Genomic DNA, 13,895 nt, shown 5'->3' with positions numbered 1-13,895 from the left:
TTAAAACTTATATCTGTATTAAATTGCTTGTTTAAAATGTATATAATGCCTTTCGTCTGGAAAAAAAAATTCCCTGGAACCTAACCCCCGCCCATTTACATTAATTCTTATGCTGAAATTGGATTCGCTTAACATCGTTTCGCTTAAAGTCACATTTTTCAGGAACATAACTATAACATTAAGTGAGCAGTTACTGTATTAACGGTGTAATATGAGACAGCTACATTTGATTCCTTCTCTAGAATGAATCACTAGCTCTGGCATAGACTAGAGGTTTTGGGTGCCTCTGTTCCTGGGTACCCAACTTGAGATCCCTTAGTGTTTCCTGATTTTCCAAAAGTGCTGATCACCCACTCTCTTAAAATCAGGCCCTTTAAAATGTCTCAAGTTGCGCATCCAAAAACTGGAGGCACCCAAAATCACTAGTCATTTTTAAAAAACGTGGTTAATCTCCAGACCCCGCTGAATAATTGCAGACAAAATACCAACTGGGGCAAGAGATCTGCCTGCTTTATGATCTGAGCAAAAGCATTTTATTCTTTTTGGACTGAAACTTAAACTGGGACAAAATGGAAAAATGTGGCATGTAGTCATTTAAATCATTGCCAACCCACCATCTGTCATGTAAATATAAACAACATGCTGACACCTTCAGGCAAAGAAAGAGCAGTAAGGCAGGGGTGTGTTAGAATCATAGAATCATAGAATATCAGGGTTGGAAGGGACCTCAGGAGCTCATCTAGTCCAACCCCCTGCTCAAAGCAGGACCAATCCCCAACTAAATCATCCCAGCCAGGGCTTTGTCAAGCCTGACCTTAAAAATATCTAAGGAAGGAGATTCCACCACCTCCCTAGGTAACGCATTCCAGTGTTTCACCACCCTCCTAGTGAAAAGGTTTTTCCTAATATCCAGCCTAAACCTCCCCCACTGCAACTTGAGACCATTACTCCTTGTTCTGTCATCAGCTACCACTGAGAACAGTCTAGATCCATCCTTTTTGGAACCCCCTTTCAGGTAGTTGAAAGCAGCTATCAAATCCCCCCTCATTCTTCTCTTCCGTAGACTAAACAATCCCAGTTCCCTCAGCCTCTCCTCATAAGTCATGTGTTCCAGTCCCCTAATCATTTTTGTTGCCCTCCGCTGGACGTTTTCCAATTTTTCCACATCCTTCTTGTAGTGTGGGGCCCAAAACTGGACACAGTACTCCAGATGAGGCCTCACCAATGTCGAATAGAGGGGAATGATCACGTCCCTTGATCTGCTGGCAATGCCCCTTTTTATACACCCCAAAATGCCATTGGCCTTCTTGGCAACAAGGGCACACTGTTGACTCATATCCAGCTTCTCGTCCACTGTCACCCCGAGGTCCTTTTCTGCAGAACTGCTGCCGAGCCATTCGGTCCCTAGTCTGTAGCGGTGCATGGGATTCTTCCATCCTAAGTGCAGGACTCTGCACTTGTCCTTGTTGAACCTCATCAGATTTCTTTTGGCCCAATCCTCTAATTTGTCTACGTCCCTCTGTATCCTATCCCTCCCCTCCAGCGTAGGGTTGTTGCCTCAACCCTACCTCTTTTCCATGTATACACCATATGACTTACTTCAAAAAGCAGTTGCCAAATTCAGGACTCTGAGATAAATCCCCTGCTACATAATTACTATCACCTACTCAAGATAGCTTCTGAAGGACCTTACACTTGATAGGGGACATGCTGCAGCTCATGGATCTGACTAGTCAACCTGAGGAATGGTCAAATCCAGGATGCTTCAGAAAAAGCCCCATGATAACAAAACAAACTAAAAAGTTATTTAACAAAGAACCTGAATTATATGTTACATGCAAGAGGTAGTTTCCAGCTGGTTATAAAACCACTGCAAGAAAACCACCAACTATTGAAATATTACACCCCAATAAGACTACTGCTAAAATTGTTCCGTATTTTAATTCAGCCCATTTCACGACAGCAAAGCAAAGTGTGGGAGCGATCTCTACAAAAAGAGCTAGCTGTATAGGGAGAGACCATATTGAATGGCGCAAGACACCAATAAAAGCCCTGCCCTTGAAGTTCTGCCAACAAATACTGTAATAAAGATGTGACACACAGAAATGCTGGTGAGAGACTGAAATTTAATTCTTGGCTCCAGTCACTTGGCATGGAAGAGGAGTACTAATGATTATATGCTGCTTAGATGACAGGACTCAATATTTGCTATCTTCTTTCACACACACACACACACACATACACACACACATTTTTTTTTCATTTTTGAAAATCCAATGCAAATAAAACATAATAGCAACTAAAGATATCAGCCACCAACTAACACTGCTAGTTAACAGAACACACAAATGGAGACACGGAGGTTGTAGATCACGGTTGATGATGACCTGAACCTCCCAACAGATGGCAGGATCGTTCTGTCTCTGATTGGACATCTGCCCATCATTACTATCTCTGAGCCTCTATAGCTTTCTGGCCACTTAACCCCTTTCTTGCTCCCCTTCTGCCCTGGCCTGTTTGACCACTGAGGCGGATCTGCCACATGGAGCCTGTGTTTGCGGCTCCTGATTTGTGCATTTATTTTAATGGTCAGTGATTGGACGAGCATGTGTTAATTATCGTCTGTGCAGCGTGCTTCCACTATCTGGATGTCCTCAAGAAACAGAGACCTAGGGCCTGAGTCAGAGCCCCTTAAACTCTATCAAAATAATTTTACTGTCTTCAGTGCACCTTGGATTAGACTCCAAGGAGCCTCTGTTTAGTCATTTTCTGTTCCTCCTGTCAGGTTAACTCTCACGGTAGTTGATGAGCTATAATCTTGCTGCCCGTGGTATAGTTATTATCTTGGCACTTTGTTTGGAACCTAACATCTCCTCCCACTTGTATCCGCAGTGCCTATTTGGTTTCCGTATCACAGTGTTTCACCTGTTTAGTTTCTTTAGGTACAACTCTTGTTCAGCTACTTGAGGGGCTTTGGCTCAATAGCTTGTTAGATGGTGACACTAAGGTTTTTGTCCTTCTGTCTCGGCACTGGTGATTCTAACAGAGCACTGTGTGGTGTGTTGAGGTGGTCTAATAAGGCTAAGTACGGACCCCAGGAATCCACTTGGGCTTTCTTTTATCATTTATTTGCTACTTTGTACTGATTTTTCTGGTAACCCTTTTGACCGAGCATGGTAAGTGCTTAATGTTGGTGTGACTGAACTGATATTTCCAAGAGAATTGCTGGAAGAAATCACTTGCTAATCATGGGTTGTGGGACCTTCTAAGTTATTAATTCATCTGGAATCCCATGGTGAGCAAACTGCAATTGACAATGTGTTATCACATGGTTACTCAGTGTGTTGTGCAACAGCTTGGTTAAAAAAACCCACGCTCAGTAGCAGTTCACTAGAGGTAAACTTTCCCTTTTAATTCAAGTAGATCCGCATCAACCTGGGACCCAGGGGGAGCAGGACTCGCATGTGACTTTTTAAAAAAAAAATTAACATACATGAGCTCTTGGAATGGAGTGAAAGCAGCAGAATAAGAACAATGGACTTCAAAAAGCAGACTTTAATGAACTCAGAAAACTGGTAGGTGAGGTCCCCTGGGAAGAAAATTTCAGGGGAAAAAGGAGTTCAGGAGACCTGGCAATTTCTCTGAGAGACAATATTAAAGGCACAAGAGCAACCTTTCCCAATGGGGAGGACAGATAGGAAGAATGGTAAGAGACCAGGATGACTCCATCAAGAGCTCTTTCATGACCTGAAGATCAAAAAGTGGTAACACGGACAAATTGCTAAGGATGACGTCACCTTGCCACAGTGGGTCAGAACTGAGGATACCAGGTTCAGGCAGGGTTGCCAACTTTCTAACACACTTGCCCCACCCCCTGCCCTGCCTCTTCCCCAGAGGCCCTGCCCCTGCTCACTCCTCTCCCCCTCCCTCTGTCGCACGCTCTCCATCCCCCCGGCCCGTTGCTCACTCCCCACTCTTCTGGGACTCACCAACTGGCTGCAGAGCCAGGCTGGGGAGGAGCTAACGCAGACCCTGCCCAATAGGGTGGGCGGGGGGGTGCCAGTCCCCGTGGCAAGGGGCCAGGACCGGGGCAATTGGGGCATGGTGGGGCAGAACAGGGGGTAAACAGGATCCCCCCCAGGTGGCGGCACCTACCTCTTGGAGCCCGTCCAGAAGCCAGACACTGCTCTCTGTCAGGATCAGCAATTGAGCAGAGAGAAGCTCCTCCATGTAGCTCCAGCCACAGCTGCTGCTCTTCCTGGTTCCCCCGCCCCAAAGTGGTGAAGGCAGGTTACAGCAGCCAACTCTGCTGACCAGACGCTGCCAGGCTCCCTTTTCAACCTGATGTTCCAGTCGAAAACCGGACACCTGGCAAACCTAGATTCAGGACAAACTGCTAAGAAATAGGGCAGACTCACCCCAAACTGTTGGTTATTCTACCATTAGAGATACCAAGCCAGAAACAAAAGCAAACTTCTGTCTCACCTCACTGGTTAACAAGAAGTCCAAACTGCAGTCTCTTTAGGCATTCCAGCACTTATTTCACCACCCAGACTCTGAACTTTATGACAAGTGTTTACTGAAAAGTAATTTCATCAAACCAAGGGATCTTCTGATCTCAAGAGATCAGCCATATGGCCAGGTCAATATGTAACTCAGATCTTACCCAATAATCATGCTGTAGCCAATCCATTAATAGCTAAAATCTAAAGACTTATTTATAAAGAAAAGAAGAAGAGAGTTAAAATGGTTAATAGATCATATACATACAATCATTGCAAAGTTCTTATCTCAGTGGTAGCAGTAGCAATGATGTTGCAAACTGCTAGCTTGTAAAGTCTTTGGTAATTTCCAAAAGATTGGAAGGTCCTCAGTCCATGGATTAGAATGTTTCTTAGAGTTGTAAATCCATAGTCCAGATAATCAGAGCAGAAAAGAGACAAGATGGACTCTCTCCTCAGACCCTACGCTACCAGCACTCCTGGCTATCTTCGAGACACCACTGGCTTCCTGAGGAAACTACAATGCATTGGTGATCTTCCAGAAAACACCATCCTGGCCACCATGGATGTAGAAGCTCTTTACACCAATATTCCACACAAGCTGACAGGAACAGTATCCCTGATGAGACCATGGCACACCTGCTGGCTGAGCTTTGTGACTTTGTCCTCACCCACAACCATTCCAGATTTTGGGACAACTTATACCTTCAAGACAGCGGCACTGCTATGGGTACCCGCATGGCCCCACAGTATGCCAACATTTTTATGGCTGACTTACAACAATGCTTTCTCAGCTCTCGTCCCCTAACGCCCCTCCTCTACTTGCGCTACATTGATAACATCTTCATCATCTGGACCAATGGGAAGGAGGCCTGTGAAGAATTCCACCTGGATTTCAACAATTTCCACCCCACCATCAACCTCTATCTGGACCAGTCCACACAAGAGATCCACTTCCTGGACACTACAGTGCAAATAAGTGATGGTCACATAAACACCACCCTATACCTGAAACCTACTGACCGCTACACTTACCTACATGCCTCCAGCTTTTGTCCAGGACACATTACACGATCCATTGTCTACAGCCAAACCCTAAGATACAACCGAATTTGCTCCGATCCCTCTGACAGAGTCAAACACCTACAAGATCTCTATCAAGCATTCTTACAACTACAATACCCACCTGGGAAGTGAGGAAACAGATTGACAGAGCGAGACGGGTACCCAGAAGTTACCTACTACAGGACAGGCCCAACAAGGAAAAGAATAGAACACCACTGGCCATCACATACAGACTCCCAGCTAAAACCTCTCCAGCACATCAACGATCTGCAACCTATCCTGAAGGACAATTCCTCACTCTCACAGACCTTGGGAGGCAGGCCAGGCCTCTCTTACAGACAGCCCCCCAACCTGAAGCAAATACCAGCAACTACACACCACACCACAGAAACACTAATCCAGGAATCAATCCCTGTAACAAACCCCGTTGCCTACTCTGTCCCCATATCTACTCTAGCGACACCATCGGAGGACCCAAGCACATGAGCCACACCATCAGGGACTCATTCACCTGCACATCTACCAATGTGATACATGCCATCATGTGCCAGCAATGCCCCTCTGCCATGTACATTGGCCAAACTGGACAGTCTCTATGTAAAAGAATAAATGGACACAAATCAGACATCAGGAATGGTAACATACAAAAGCCAGTAGGAGAACACTTCAATCTCCCTGGACATCCTATAACAGACTTAAAAGTAGCCAGCCTGCAACAAAAAAACTTCAAAAACAGACTTCAAAGAGACACTGCAGAACTAAAATTCATTTGCAAATTTCACACCATTAATTTGGGCTTGAATAGGGACTGGGAGTGGCTGACTCATTATAAAAGCAGCTTTCCCTCTCTTGGTATTGACACCTCCTCATCAATTATGGGGAGTGGACCACATCCACCCTGACTGAATTGGCCCTGTCAACACTGGTTCTCCACTTGTAAGGTAACTCCTTTCTCTTCATGTATAATAATGCCTGCATCTGTAATTTTCACTCCATGCATCTAAAGAAGTGGGTTTTTTATCCACGAAAGCTTATGCCCAAATAAATCTGTTAGTCTTTAAGGTGCCACCAGACTCCTCATTGTTTTTGTGGATACAGACTAACACGGCTACCCCTGATACTTGACAAGATGGAGATGTTTCCAGGGTCTTTGGTCTGGTGGGTGTTACCCCAGGAACAAACACATTTGGGATACAGATGTATAGCCAATTTTCATCACTTCAGATACAGTGATGGTACATAGATTTAAACAGGATAATCATCTTTAGCTAACCATAATTTTTCCATCGACACCTTACATGATATACTTTGTGCAAGTTTTGTTGCAATTGTTTAACAGTGGCAATATTAATTATATAAATGGTCTTATTTCAATCATTCAACATTACAGATGAGTACAAAAGAATAGCACAAGCATGCTGGCAGAAAATAAGAAAGGCTAAGGCAAAAAATAAATTATAGTTAGCAAGGGACTTAAAAGGCAATAAAAGGTTCTATAAATACATTAAGAGCAAGAGAAAGATGAAAGAAAGTGTAGGTCCTCTACTTAGCAGGGAAGGAGAGCTAATAACAGATCACATCAAAGCTGGGGTGTTTAATACTTATTTGCTTCAGTCTTTAGGAAAAAGTTAAAGTGTGACAAGATGCTTCACACAATTAATATTAACAACAAGAGAGAATGAACACGGGCCCAAATAGGGAGAGAACAGGTCAAAGAATGTTTAGAAAATTTAATTAAATGTATTAAAATCAATACTGCCTGATGAAATTCACTCTAGGGTACTTAAGGAACTATCTGAAGCAATCGTGGAACTGTTAGCAATTATCACTGAGACTTCATGGATGATGGGTGAAGTCCCAGAGGCCTGGACAAGGGCAAATATAATACCTACCTTTAAAAGGAGAACAAAGAAGACCCGGGGAATTATAGACCAGCCAGCCTAACTTTGATACCTGGAAAGACACATGAATAAATTTATTAAATAATCAATTTGTAAGCATCTAGAGGATAGTAGGGTGATAAGGAATAGCCAACATGGATTTGTCAAGGACAGATCATGCCAACCCAATCTAATTTCCGTCTTTGACAGGGTTACTAGCCTAGTGGATAGTGGGGAAGCTGTAGGTGGGATATGTTGTGATTTTAGTAAGGCTTTTGACACAGCCCAACATGATGTTCTCATAAGTAAAGTAGGGAAATGTATCCTAGATGAATTTACTATAAGCTGGGTGTGACCGAACACACGCACTAATCATACCCTACTCACTACTGTAATAATCTTTGTATAAAATATGCCTTGTGAGGTGTCATTGGAAAACTAATAACTTGGCGGTCAGTAATATCCTGGTGAAATGTGTGTAGCAACATTATATGTAAAGTTATGAACATAAGCTGAAATTATGACTGTAATGTGTTTACCAGACGAAGGGTCTGGGGGAGGGTGTAAGCCTGTTCCTCAAAGACAAAGGACAAATGAACACCTCTAGCCAGGTGTCATCAAAGTTGATTGGCAATCACTGGTCAAGTGGCCATTCTATGGCAACAGACGGGGGCAGGGACAGATTGATCTGCATTTAACAAACAACATGGAACCTCTTACACCACGATACTCTGTATCTCTATCCTCACAGTTGGAAGGAAATATATCTAGGGGTAACCTTCTGGCAAATTCATTTCAAAGGGTGATTGGACTACATAAGTGATGGGCAAAACCACCCCAGATTTTCTTTTTCTTTTTCTTTTTCTTTCTTTCTTTCTTTCTTTCTTTCTTTCTTTCTTTCTTTCTTTCTTTCTTTCTTTCTTTCTTTCTTTCTTTCTTTCTTTCTTTCTTTCTTTCTCATTCACTTATGAAGACAAAGGAACCAGCCTTTGGAGTCTGGGAGGGGTTATGACTTGAGAATTTGATTAGCCCTGTTGCTGGGAACATGTGGTAAGGATTTTACATTGAACCAAGTCTAGTTTGTTAAGTTTTAGCTACTAGGAAGCATTTTATCTTTATTTTCCTTGTAACCATTTCTGACTTTAATACCTTATACTTGTCCTCACTTAAAAGATATCTCTTTGTAGTTAAATAAACTTGTTTTATTCTTTAATCAAAACTAATCCATTGTTGTGTTTAAACGGGATTGTTTGATAACTTTAGCTAAAGTAGTAAACCGTTATATATTGGCGCCTTACAGGTAAACTGGACCTCTACTATCTGAACTGTCCAGGAGAGGGCGGAACAGTGCAGAACCCATTTTGGGTGGAAAATTCAGGATTGGGAGAATGCTGGGGTCACCCTGCAAGTAGTAGCCAAAGCTCCTGGAAGCCAGAATGTGGCTGATGTGCTGCTGAGAGGCTGCTGGGGTTACAGCTGCTGGACCAGGGCTGTGGCTATGCACAGACAATCAGGTGAGACCTGCATACTGGTAGGCTGATTGCGAGTGACCCAAGTTGGGAGCTACAACAACAAAGCATTTTTAGGCATCCAAGGTTGCAGGGTACGCGGTGACACAACCTCTCGCTGGTCTGGACCGCACCCCAGAATGTGACAGTGGGTGCAAAAGTGATTAGAAGATCGTATTCAAAGAATAGCTATCAGTGGTTCACTGTCAAACTGGGAGGATGTATCTAGTGGGGTTACACAAAGGTCTGTCTTGGGTCCAGTATTAGTCAATATTTTCATTAATGATTTGGATAATGGAGTGGAGAGTACGCTTATAAAGTCTGTGGATGACACCAAGCTGGGAGGGGCTGTAAGCATTTTGGAGGACAGGATTAGAATTCAAAACGACCTTGACAAACTGGAGAACTGGTCTGAAATCAACAAGATGAAATTCAGTAAAGACACATGCAAAGCACTATACTTAGCCAGGAAAAATCAAATGCATAACTACAAAATAACAGTGGTGAGTAGTACTGCTGAAAAGGATCTGGGGGTGACAGCGGATCACAAACTGAATATGAGTCAACAATGTGACGCAGTTGCAAAAAAAGGCTAATATCATTCTGGGATGTATTAACAGGAGTGTTGTATGTAAGACATGGGAGGTAATTGTCCCACTCTACTCAGCCTTGGGGAGGCCTCACCTGGAGTATTGCATCTAATTCTGGGCACCACACTTTAAGAAAGATGTGGACAAATTTGAGAGCGGTCACAGGAGAGCAAAAAAATTTATAAAAATGTAGATAACCTGAGCTATGAGGAAAGGTTAAAAAAAAACAATCTTGGGCATGTTTAGTCTTGAGTAAAGCAGATTGATGTGGGACCTGATATAAAGGTAGTGTGACCAGATGTCCCATTTTTAAAGGGACAGTCCCATTTTTTGGGACTTTTTCTTGTATAGGCACCTATTACCCCCCACCCCCGTCCCGTTTTTTCACAGTTGCTATCTGGTCACCCTACATAAAGGGGATGGTGATCAGTTGTTCTCCATGTCCACTGAGGGTAGAACAAGAAGTAATCAGTTTAATCTGCAGCAAGGGAGACTTAGGTTAGATATTAGGAAAAACTGTTTAATTATAAGGTTAGTTAAGTTCTAGAATAGGCATCCAAGGGAGGTTGTGGATTCTCTGCTTAGAGAACCTGCTTAGACAGGTTAGACAAACACCTGTCAGGAATGGTGTGACACAGAAGCCCATTTGTGCCTCACTACTCTTATCAGGCCTGACATTTTCATTACACCTAACACACTGTTGTCCTGATATATACCCAAAAGGTGGCATGAAAGATATCACTGGAAAATTAATAACTCAGTGATCATTAATATTCTTGCATGCTGCATGTGCACAGTGCGTACAAAGAGTTATAGATATGTGCTTAAATTGTGTTTGGCAAGCAATGCATAAGCCCAGTGTGCCCTAGACAAAGGAATATGTATTTATTTGTCTGACCAGACTGGTCCTCAGGTAGAGACAATTAAGGACATTTACGTAAAAGGTAAACAAAACCATCAACCTAGGAAATATCCTCTTGCAGGGGTCTGAATCTCAAAGGATAAGCAATTGAATCAACTGCTTGTATACAATATCAGTAAAAGTGTATTGAGTATGTATGAACCACACTGGTGATTCATATCATTGTGAAATGTGTGTATTACACTATACGAGGCAATATGCATACTCAATGATATTTGGCTGTGACCAAACTCAGGGAAAAACAAATTTTCCCCCCAGGAGGGAAGGTAGCATTGTGAAATCAAAACAATTGAAGCCCCATTTACATATGAATCAGCAGGGGGAATGGGAAATCCCGAGGAAGGGAAGAACATCGTGAAGACATCCTGAGCCTGGGGACAAAACCGTGAGTTTGGGAAAGTGTGTGAGAGAAGAAGCCATCTTGGCATTAGTCACTAGACAGACACAGGGGGCAGAGCTCTTGCAAGCAGAGAAATATGGGTCCTGCAGTCAAGGGGGTTGAAATCTCTCGGACTGGAAGATTGTTCAAAGTAGTTTCCTCACCAAAGACTGTAGCTCATTAAGTTAGATCTTAGCCATTAGAAAGCATATGTTTACTTTTGTTTGTTTGTAATCCTTTCTAACTGTATTCCTTCTATTTGGAATCTCTTACCCTATGCCCTTTTCTTAATAAACTTGTTTTATTTTTTCAATAAACCAGCCCAGTGGTGTGCTTGAAGGGAAGGGCGTATTTACCCCAGTTATGTTAATAAGCTCGAACGTGCTTTTGTCTCTCTAAAGGAGCAAATGAGCCTTATTTACTTCTCAGAGTGTTCCAAGAGAGGGCTGGACACGCCAAGGCAGTTTTGGGGAAGTTCAGGACTGGGGGTGTGTTGGGGTCTCTTGGCTAGTAGTAACTAAGGCTGGTGGAGACCAGAGTGTGGCTATGGTATGACAAGCAGGTTGCTGGAGTCCGAGTTGCTGAACCAGGGCTGCTTAACACACAGACACTCATTGCGTGCTTGAATGCTGGCTGGGTGCGTCCAGACAGGGAGCGACAGCAGCAGAGCATTTTAAGGCACTTGGTTACAGGACAAGTGGTGAGACAACCCCTTACTAGTCAGAATTGCACCCCAAAACAAGACAGATGGTCTAGGTGTACCTGGTCCTGCCTCAGCGCAGGGGACTGGACTTGATTATCTCTCTTCTAGCCCTACAGTTCTATGATCCTATGAACTGTGCATACCAGTATTAACAAAATCTTATTCACAGCCTTTATTTGTTACCATTAAAAGATCCATTTGTGCTTTGTCAACTTTTTATCTTTATTGGTGTATTTAATTTGCTCTAATTCCAAAACCTGTAACCATGTGTTGTACCAGAGTCAAGTAGATTTTTACAATTTCAAGTGATTTCAGTGGCTTTTACATTCTGTTTCCTGTATTTATTGCATATTTCACAGTTGGATATCGTATCTTCACCTGACCAGAATAGGATTCATGGGCTCTGATCTTATAATTCTCCATATTCAGATGACCATTTCTGACCTCATACTATTAATATACCATTACTATTGATTTTACATGGAAGTTATTCAGATCCTTCTGGACAACTGTGTTATATCCTCAAATAATAGATGCTGATTGGTATTATAACTAGAGTCGGTCACAACTATTTGTATTTGAAAGCATGTGCACGATAAGAACTTCCACTTGATCAGACCTCTGCTACTTTATGATCATTTTCTAAAGTCCAGAAGTTCTTTGCCCTGTGGTTTCTGTGATATTGCTTGAAAAGGTCTGAGGTTTCTCTCCCATCTCCATTGACTTCTACCCAAAAACATACTTATGACACTGCTCACAACTGAAGACGTTAACTTTTCTTTTGCCATCTGAGCATAGTTCTTCTGAGTTTTAGCTAGTGCCACGAACTGATCATCTTGCTGGAGGACTGCCCCAAACACATGTGAAGCTGTATTGACTGAGGTATTAGGCTCTTTTATGAATCCCAAAATATTTCAGTACAGACACTTCCATGGCAGCTTTTAAACTACTCAAAGCTTTTCTTCTGTCATCCCAGTACCATTCTGTACTGTCCTCTAATTCCCTTTCTACAGGCTAGAGATGTTAACAGGCCCAGGAATCATTGTAAGGCCTCAGTACTGGGCATGGGCAGCATGTGAACCCCCTGCCCCTTTGGGGAGACTAGCCCCCGGTTCTGGAGGCCCTGCCCCTACCCCACCCCTTCCGCCCCCCTCGCCCGCCAGAACCCCAAGCCCCACCGTGGCTTGGCCAAAACACCCTGAGCACTGGCCCATCTGTTCCAGCTGCCCTGAGCCGTGGGCTGCCAGCCAGCCCATCCCAGCCGCACTGGCCGCCTTGATCCCTGGGCCTTCACCTGGCCCTGAGCACCGGCCTAACCCCTGGGCCACCAGCTGGCTCCGAGCACCAGCCCAACCCCCGGGCCAGCCTGAGCTGCCCCTGGCTGGCTGGCTCAAGCCGCCTCTGGCCGAGCTGCCCTGGGCTGCCCCTGGCTGCTGGCCAACCGAGCCCTGGCTCAGGCTGAGCCCCTGCCGGCTTCAGGGGACAGGAGAAGTGAGGGCAGGGTCTCAGGGCAGACTGTGGGTGGGGCCAAGGCCTGGGTTAGGAGAGGCTTAGCTTCTTCTGGCCTATGATACCCGCCGCCCATGGTATTGGGGTTTTTAATTTCTTTGTCTAGTTGACTCTACTCTCTTGGGTGGGTCTGACTTGATACCTAAAATGCAAAACTCTGCACCTTCAATTCCCCTTGTATCTAGCCAGATCAGCTCAAATCCTTGGTTTCTATCAAAAACTAAAACGATTTCTCCATTGTAAAGTCTAGACATTATCTCCTCAGCTATTCAAGTGACCATTCACATGTGCACGTCTTATTAAAAATCTTTTGGATTCTTAGCTTGTTTGGTTTTATTACAGTGATAGTACTGTTAAGTGACTCAGGGTATGTTGACACTGCAAGCCTGAGCTGGCTTTCATCTAGCTCAGTGGTTCTCAACCTATTTACTATTGTGGGTCGCGTATGTGTTATGTGGGCTGCATCCAATATTACCTGTATGGCCCTGAGGATGTCACAAGGGCCACAGCACTGGGCTGATTGGGCAGCAAGTGACCCATGGGCCGCAGGTTGAGGACCACTGGTCTAGCTACAGCAAAGCTAGCTCACTTCAGGCATGTCTGCCCCTGCTGCAATCACACCTCCTGATAGCTGCGTAGATGTACCCTCAGCGTCTTTACCTAGTGCATGTATTTTGGCAACATACAGGGATTTAGCTCAAGGTGATAGATTATATCTGTAATGAATCTCAGGTAATTAAACATGGTATCAAGCTGTTATAATTCCACAGTGTTTGCTAGCCAAGTTATACTCCTTCGTTTCCCCACATTTCCAGAGTGCTCTGTAGCCCAAGCACA

The sequence above is a fragment of the Chelonia mydas genome, chromosome 6 (assembly GCF_015237465.2).
Source record: "Chelonia mydas isolate rCheMyd1 chromosome 6, rCheMyd1.pri.v2, whole genome shotgun sequence".
NCBI lineage: Eukaryota > Metazoa > Chordata > Testudines > Cheloniidae > Chelonia > Chelonia mydas.
Note: the sequence above shows the minus strand (reverse complement) of the source record.